The 8,674-nt window shown below is 36.7% G+C and overlaps 1 protein-coding gene across 4 annotated transcripts in view; it reads left to right on the forward strand.

Moving 5' to 3' along the window:
• Positions 1-5,440: 5,440 nt before the first annotated feature.
• RNF38 (ring finger protein 38) overlaps positions 5,441-8,674 on the forward strand; it is a 54,296-nt gene continuing 51,062 nt past the window's right edge. For 3 of the 4 annotated variants that reach the window (XM_012721568.1, XM_012721562.1, XM_012721569.1), the window contains exon 1: positions 5,443-5,497. The gene's annotated coding sequence lies outside the window, so the exon portion shown is untranslated. Of the gene's footprint in view, positions 5,498-8,674 lie in introns of all 4 variants that reach the window. The other variant, XM_012721564.1, reaches the window with a different exon arrangement.

Here is an 8,674-nt window from a genome sequence, read left to right on the forward strand (position 1 = left end):
GACTAGGGTCAACTGAGTTAAATACTGCCAGAGATCAAGAAGATGAGGATTCAGAACCGACTGACTGGATTCTGCAGTGTAGTGGTGGTCTCTGGGAATGTGACAAATAGTGTCTCTAGTTTATATCACTACCTTGCCCAGTGGAACAAACACAATTGCTGACATTCTTAGCAATTGTTCTCAGATTGCCCCCACCATGATTTCAACCTTTTTCAGCGCATTTTTGTGTTCCCTAGTTCTAAGCTTTGGACCCGTACCCTGACTTTAACCCTCATTTCTGCTCCTTTCCCAAGATGTTGCATGTCTTTTTCTTTAGAATATTTCTGATCCAGGCAGCTTTTGTTCTAACCTGCTCACCACTGTCTCTTCAGGCTACTCTTAAACTTAACCCTTTCACCATTCAGCTCTGCTCTCAAAGGACACCTGTTTATGCAGGTGTCTCTTTATAAACCTGTGCCTTCCAGTTGAAACTTTCTTCCCCTTTTGTGTCTGTGCAAGTGTCCTTTCTTTCTTTTTAATAATAAACCTGGCCTTCAGGATATTAAAACACTCACAAACAACGTATTTCTGATCTAGTTGATTCCTTTGGTCCCAGCATCTTGTCTCTCTAAAGTAAATTTGTAACCAATTTGGGCATGAACCCAAATCATGAACTCTTTTGGTAAATAGATTGTTTATAGGTCCTTTCCAAGAGAATGTTTTCATTGTATAAATAAAATGCGTGAGATCATAAAGGAGCCAAATTATACTGTAATGTGTAGTTAATCAAAATATTAACAACTAGTTTGTGATTAAAATAAATTTGCATATTAATCTATTAAGTAACATTCTAGCAGTGGACCTATCTGATACATACTATGAATCAAATAGCTTTAAGTGTGAATATTATTTCAATATACCCATGGTAACTATATTATATGAAAATATTTGTGGTTTTATTAGCACATGTACCATTAACACTAATGTGGCTTTGTTTCTGTATTCATAATTTGGTGAATTTTTACATTTAAATTTCAAGTTAATGCATATTAAGATAAATTTTATTCCCATGGAAGCCGTGGGCCCTAGATTAAGAAACTGGAGAACTGTAATGTTGGTTATGAGCAGACCATGGAGCTGGTCACAAGGTAGAAGAAAAAACCTTGGCATCTAACAGGCCAATATTCCTTATGGGGGAAGGATTCAGATAGGACTTTATATCTTAAGTAGTATATACAGTGCAGCGTGGGTTCTTAAGCACAAATAGCAACTTTGTAAAATATATTAGGAAAACCTCAGAAAATTTGTAATACACACTGTTATTTAATGTAGTAGTTTCACTTGTAACCTATACTAGATTCTTTCAAGTTTTAAAAATCAGCACCCACTTGTTTTAGTATAAAGTACTTCTTTTATACTATGTACTTGTTTGTCTGACTGTTTTACCCAAAGCTGCTGTAAGACCTATTCTTTCTTCAGAAGTTCGTTTTAAGCTTCCTGTTTACATCCTTTGTATCTGGCAGCTGTAGAAGAAAGTTGGTCCTTGTGTCCATTTATTCACCTCTAGGATGCTTTTGCATTGTTTCCCCGATCAAAGACCTCTTAGTGCTAAGGAGTGAGTTTTTGATATTCAGAGCAAAAGGTCAGAGAGCAACCCTGCCCATTTTTACATTGTGTTGTATGCTTTCTTATTGTTTAGTTTTAAGAGTTGTTTGAATACTTTCTGATACCACTTGTGGAGCCTCCTTGGTGGAGCAAGGAGCTGACCCACATGGCACTGCAGGCCTCTCCTGTCTTGCTTGCTGCTCCCCTCAGCAGTGAATTTCACTTAATCTGCCTGTTCTGCTCCCCACTCTTGTCTTCCCCCCTCCCACCTCTGGCCTACAACCCTGCTCTTGTATGCATAAATAAATAAATCTAAAAAAATTAAATGCCAAAAGCTTAAAAAAAAAAAAAGATGCCACTTCTTTATCAAATATGCTTTGCAAATATTTTCTACCAGTCTGTGGCATTGTCTTTTCATTCTTTTAAGTGTCTTTTGCAGAATAGAAATATTATAATTTTTAAAAGGTCCATCTTACCAAGTTTTTCTTTTTTGGGTTATATTTTGTTGTCTCAGAAAACTAATTGTCTAACTTAAGGTCATTTAGATTTTATCCTGGTAGTCTTAAGTTTTATAGTTTTGTGTTTTACATTTAAGGTCTGTTACCTATTTTGAGTTGTTTTTGTGAAAGGTATAAGGTTAGCATCTAGGTTCTTTTTTGTGTCTGGGTGTTGCTTCATTTATTTTTCTCTTTCAGAAAAGATTTTTGAGGTGCTAAGTAATGTATCTCACTAGTCATCTTTCAGGCATTCATGGAGTCCCAGTTGTTGGTGATGGTTCCAAGTGATGATCTTGCCCATTGTCATGAGATGGCATTATGTGAACTATTCCAGCTCAACTCCATCTTTCTTAAACTGTGTTCACTGGAAACAGATACGATATATGTGAAATGTAGTTTTGTGTAAGAATAACATATCTGTTTTGGTACCTCTTTGAAGTCATCTCATACTCATCAATTCTTAGGGTTTTTTACATCAGTATATCTTTAGTATTATATAATATTTGATTAGTAAAAAACTGAAAATACAGTTTTTATAAGGTCTTCCTTGAAACACATATACCACATTTTTAAAAATAATAGTTTATTTTTACATCATTTTGTGCCTTTTCCATCTCAGTTATAATCCCTGTGCACTTCCCACCACCAAATCATTTGTGTGCCATCACCAAAGTCCAGTGCTTTTTCTACCACATTTTTGACATAATAGTTTATGATTCTATCACAAAAGAGGTTAATATTTTGGGATATTATATTTTCTTCCAAAGTAATAGATTTGGAACATGTTAAATGATATCAGTACTAGAGGGAACTCTGTTTATATTATTCTTTATCCATAATTGTATCTTTTTGGTAACTGAGCCCGTCCCCTTTTAGCCTGCCAGAGTTGTCATCCATCAGCAAAAACTTAACTTGATATATTTCTGAAAAATAGAAATTGGTAATTAAGTACATTTTTAGCATCTTTTGACATGATCAAATTTTTTTAATTTATTTTTTTACCCAAATATTTCATTGGTAGATTTTCTTTTATTAAGTGAGTTTAGGAATCAGGCTTTCCTTATGTAAGCATGTGTAGATTATGGTGAGACACTTGTTAAGTTGTGCTATCACTACGCTCTAATGCTGGCCTTTTGTATTTTATAATCAATACCATAAAGTATGAGTTGGAAGACAACAGTTTATACTGGGTAGTTTAGAAATAGCCACTGTCACAGGGATTATGTATATTTAGATATAAAGAAATTAACTGGTCATTCTGTCTAGTAATGTGGTATATTTTATCCTTTGTAGTTTTAAAATTTTCTGCTATTGACAATTTAATGACTTGCTTTTTCTTTTTTTAGAAATGTATAAGAATAATACTTGATGAAAACCTGCATTTTAACAAGTCTAAAGAAGTTATTTCAATAAATGAAAAAAAATTTAATATTAGGAAAAAAAATTTGTCACCAAAGTATAGTTCACAACATTCTTTCATAGTGGACTATAGAATAACTGGACATCTGACTTGATGGCATAAATTTTGTAAAGTATGGTATTGGTAGGTGTAGGTTCCAGTAAACATTCACACTGGTAAAACTACTATAGGTCTCACTTTATTTGGCATTACTTTATTCAGAAGGATTTAGAAAAGAAATTGAATTGTAACTTGTCAGTAAGACAGTGGGAGTCCTTGGAGCAGTATACGTAGTAATTAATACTTTCCTGAGTGTTCAACTGAGAGGTCAGATCCAAAGAGTTGTAATATCTATATTGGATGATACAGAGAGCTCCACAGGCATTAATTTCCAGAATTCTCTGCAAGGAAATGCCTAATTATATGTCATTATAGTAGGAAAACCTCAAAAATATGATTTCCCACTGTCTATTCTACTTCCAGGCCAGATGTAACTGACTGATTTTTACATTCTATCATCAACAATGTTGACAAGTAATTTAGGTACCTGACATGCTGTCTTAATCAGATTAATGGGAAGAAACCCAAGTTCAAATTCTTATATGTAGGAGGAGGGGCTTTGTTTATTGTTAATCTATAGTCATTCATACTGACTTTTCTTGTTTTAGTGTCTTACAGATTTTTCTTACTTCAAGATTATTGGGGAGAGGGGGAATCTACATTGTCTTTTAAGAATGGTTTTATGTTTTTAATCTACCTAGATCTTTGAGTAGCTATCTTTTGTATGGTGTGAGGTAGGAACCAGAACTCCCCCCCCCCCCAGAAGATTAATCACTTGCCCCAATCATTTGTTTCCCTGTGGGTCAAAAATGTCACTGGTATCATAGTGTTATAGGACAATGAGAGGGGTACTCCTGGGCCCCCACACCTACCTACTCTAAATAAGTTCTGCCAACCACCATCAAGACACAACATATAAGACCTTTAATGGAAAGGAATGTTAATACAATTAGTGTGCAATACAGAAAAGACAAAAAAATATAGTTTCTAAATCAAACACCCAAAGTTACCCACCCCCTCATGGGTAAAAGTCCACCGAAAAGGGATTTGGACCAAGGCAAGGCCTGAAAGCCCGCCACAAGTCTAGAGCACCTTTTGAGTGCTCTAGAAAAGGGTCAGAAATGGCCAGACAAGTCTGGGAGGAAAAGAACAAAATCAAAGTCAAGATAAATGCTGCCATAGTTAACCTCCAACACAGGTCTCTCAAACAGTTCAGGGCCAAGAAACAAGAGCCACTTCTTCACATGTCTCTGGGCTCCTTCTGGTCTCCTCTGACTCTCCCTTCCTCTTCAGATTCCTTTCTGCTGCTCAGCTCCACCCTCCTCCTGGGTGGGGCAGGAAACCTGGAATCTCCCCTTTTTCTGGGACCATCCTGTTAACAATAGAGCAGTTAATATTAGGAAATAGTTTTTCAAATTAACAAATGACTGAGTGTATTAAAAGTGTATGTCTTTAACAAACCTATTTATGATCTTATATGATTGCATATTTGTTAAGAATTTATAGGGTCAGTCTTTTTCTCAAAGAAAGTAAATATGTATGTGTAATGTGAGAAGGAGTGCACTTCTAAATAAAAGTCTGCTTTACTCTAAAGGCTTTGTGCTTATTCTAGGTGGCCTTACTTTGAAATTTTCTGAGCCAAAAGTCGTGAGTTAAGGGGCAGAATGATTGCGCTTTAGATGTACCACTTCACTCTTTATACAAGTGAACCTTCCTATGTTTAGTTTTGCCCAATGAAACTGTATTAATACTAATTTTTATCTTGCTCACTTCTTAGTATTGTTGAAAATTAGATAGGGTAAGGGATATAAAGACAATTTAATTGGTAAAACTACTTAAATGTAAGGAATTTTTGCATCTTAACTTTTCCTTCCTTTCTCTTGTAGGTAGTGTTGGCGCTTCTTTTCAGTGCCAGTCCATCCATCACGACCACATTTGTCATGAAGACAGTGACAAGGTGAGGTCTGTGTTGATGTCTACAATGATGAAGATGCATGTTTGTTTTATTGTTTTCATTTGCACAATTCTGGACATAGGCAGGACAGTTTGACTTTGTGGGAGGGATACATTGTGAAGTTGCAGAGAGCCATGCTGGTTTGTCTTTTAGATTATTAAACTGCTTCAGAAAATTTGAGGATAATTCCCAGGAGGTGAGTTGGACTTCTGATAAGCCTTCCATTGGCTCACTCCCAATACCATGCTTCTTCTCTTGAACAGTCCTGGATGAATTATCTTCAGGTATGAACAAGTGCTCCCAAAGTTGATGATTTGTCTCAGTAATTTGTGTTTCCAATTTGACATGTCTCAGACACTCCAATTTGTGTGTATGTGTTTGCAGTTGATTGTGTTAGATTCTGATTTCTTCTCAGATTTCTCTTGATTTTTTTGACTCAGTTTCTTTATAAAGCCAAATTTAAGAATTGAGAATAGAATTTGCCTAATTCATGTAAAAAAAAACCTGGTGTGGGCCCTTCTTTTGTTATTTAAGATCAGGTCCCAACTCTTGGTGGTTTTGTTACATTGTATTGTATTGTTTCTGTTCTTTTTATCTCTAAAAGTAGTTTTTGGGGGCTTTCCAGTACTCTACTCTGCCCTTTTTGGCCCTGTCCTTGTAGTAGGTATTAATGTTTATAAAGTCTGGCTACTGATGTTGGATGGACTTAAATTCAGTCTTTTCCACCAAAAGTTTCCAGTCACTTTCCTCATATTTCCTGTGTGTTGCGTGCAGGAGTAGCACTCCCTTGGTATATTCCCCAGGCTGGCCAATCCTAGTGATCTTTTTCTCTGTTGTTTTAATCAAGATCTTCCTCTCTCATCCTGTTGTACCTCAATCAAGAACTTGACCATTGGGATTTTCAAAATGACTTTCTTTGTTCTATATGTTGATCTCTGTGTCTTTGTGGGCTTTACTCAGACAAATTTCATTCTATTTACAGTGTGGGGTGTGCTTAGCATTTCAGAGTCTCTTTTATTATTACAATAATCCATAGACAGGTTCACTTCCTTAGAAGCAAGCTGCTGAAGGAGACTTCCAGAATATATAGGTGGCTCCATAAAATTCATCATACCACAGATTTCAGAAATGATGTTGAAAATAATAGTGATGAGAGGAAAAGGGCAAAATCATTGTGGGTCAGTAGTATCACAAAGAACTGTATTTTGTAATTGTGAAGGTATTCTGAGGATAAATTTTCTTTCCCCTACTCAATATAATATACTTTTATATAAAATTTCATTTGTTTATATTCATTTAAGTTAAAATTCACTTATTTACTGCAGAGAAGCAAAATTGTGCTCTGTTTTATCTCTAGATAAGTGTAGAGATTTCTGTCTACCTCTGCCAGACACTATCTACTATAAAGATGGTTTTCTAATTTCTGAACCGTCTAACTGATTTGATGCTTTTAGGAGGTGGGGTTTTTCCAGAAGTATATGGGCAGAAGGAAAACAAAGTTTAAGGGATTTTATCATTTGATGAGACCTAAGAACTGTCAGGAAATACTCTCTACTTTTTACTGCCTGCCATACATATACTTAGAATTGCTTGCTACAGGGAAATGAAGAGAATGGATTAGGGTCTCTTGATGATGCATTTATAATTTCTTTAGCAGATTTAGTCAGCAAGTAATATCTATCACATCTATGTTGTCTTAGCATTTATGGAGTGCATCATGATGCAAAACAAGAATCAGTATTTTTTCATAAGTTTACTGTCTTAACTGTTGAAAACAAACAATAAAAATAAACACAATACAGAAAACAGAGCAGATTAGTGGAGTGAGGACCAGAGTTGGCTGGTACAGATTGCTGCTTTGAATAGGAACATTAGACCTCTTTCTGGGGAAGAGAGTGTTGAATAGAATGTTTAAAAATCCTCTTTATAACAACTTCTGATTTCTTCCTTTCCATGATAATAGGGTATTGGTCTGTTAAAACAAAACCCAACTGAAACTGCTGCCTCTTGGATGTGTGTAGGTAATCACATGCGTATATGCATGTGTGTACACACACAACACACCCTCTCCCTGACAACTGCAAGGGATTATAGAAAACAGGACCCCTCCTTTTTTTTTTTTTAGGGGTTATCTTGAATTTTTTTTAAGGATTTTATTTATTTATGCATACAGAAGTGAGATATAAGCCAGAGGTGCAGGGGTGGTGAGAGGATTCATCTGAGATAGAGTAGGGGGCAGAACAGGCAGACTGATGAAGTACACTCCTGAGGGGAGCAGTGGGTGAGATAGGAGAGGTCTGCCATGCCATGTGGGTTGCCTCCTTGGCTGGGGATTGAACTAGTGCTGAAGCAGCTGCTGCTAGCTTTTTGTAGTGCTATGCTTTAACCTGTTGCGCCACCAGGGAGGCCCCTACTTCAACCCCTTCTTAAAAATAAATTTGAAAACTGTTACACCTGTGGGAGAAATGACTTGTTCAGGAATCACCTGTAGTGCTGTGGCTAGCCCAAATCTTCTGTTCCTGATATTTTTAGCAGGCATACCGAGGGGCCCCCAAAGGCCCCAAACTTGTATGCTCTAAAGGGTTTTGGCCATGTATATACACAAAGACATACCATAATTGGTGTGTGCATAGAGGGATGAGTGGAAAGGATAAGTTTCCCAATAAAACACCCTAAGTTAGATATCCCCTTGTAGGTCCGAATGCCCAAAAAAGGCTGGCCTGAAGAAGGGCTGCTGAAGCGCAAGTCCTTAGATCAGGAACTATTGGGAGGAGGTGAAAAGAGCCAGGCAAGTCTAGAATGAAAGGAACATAATCAAAATACAAATTAGTATCAGCCTGCTCTCTCACCCACATCTCTTTCAAGTGTATCTTCATTTCTTTCCTCTATCTGTTTCCTACAGGCCCCTCAATTCCCTGGTCCAAGTCCAAAGTCAAGAGGCAAGCATGCCTTTCTCGTCTCCATGTTTCTCCCTGTGAGCCTCTTGTGTCTCCTCTATCTGGGTCTACCTGCCTTCCACATTTTATAGCTTCACATGGCTCCTCAGTTGTACCCTTCATTAAGTGGGATGGGGCATCTCCTCTTTTGGAAATGCCTGTTACAATTTATAAAATATTTACTTAGCTGTCCTGAACACAGTGGCAAAACACATGTTGACACTTTGCTTATTACCCTCACTTA

This window comes from Condylura cristata, unplaced genomic scaffold, assembly GCF_000260355.1.
Source record: "Condylura cristata isolate star-nosed mole 26May11 unplaced genomic scaffold, ConCri1.0 scaffold00006, whole genome shotgun sequence".
Lineage (NCBI taxonomy): Eukaryota > Metazoa > Chordata > Mammalia > Eulipotyphla > Talpidae > Condylura > Condylura cristata.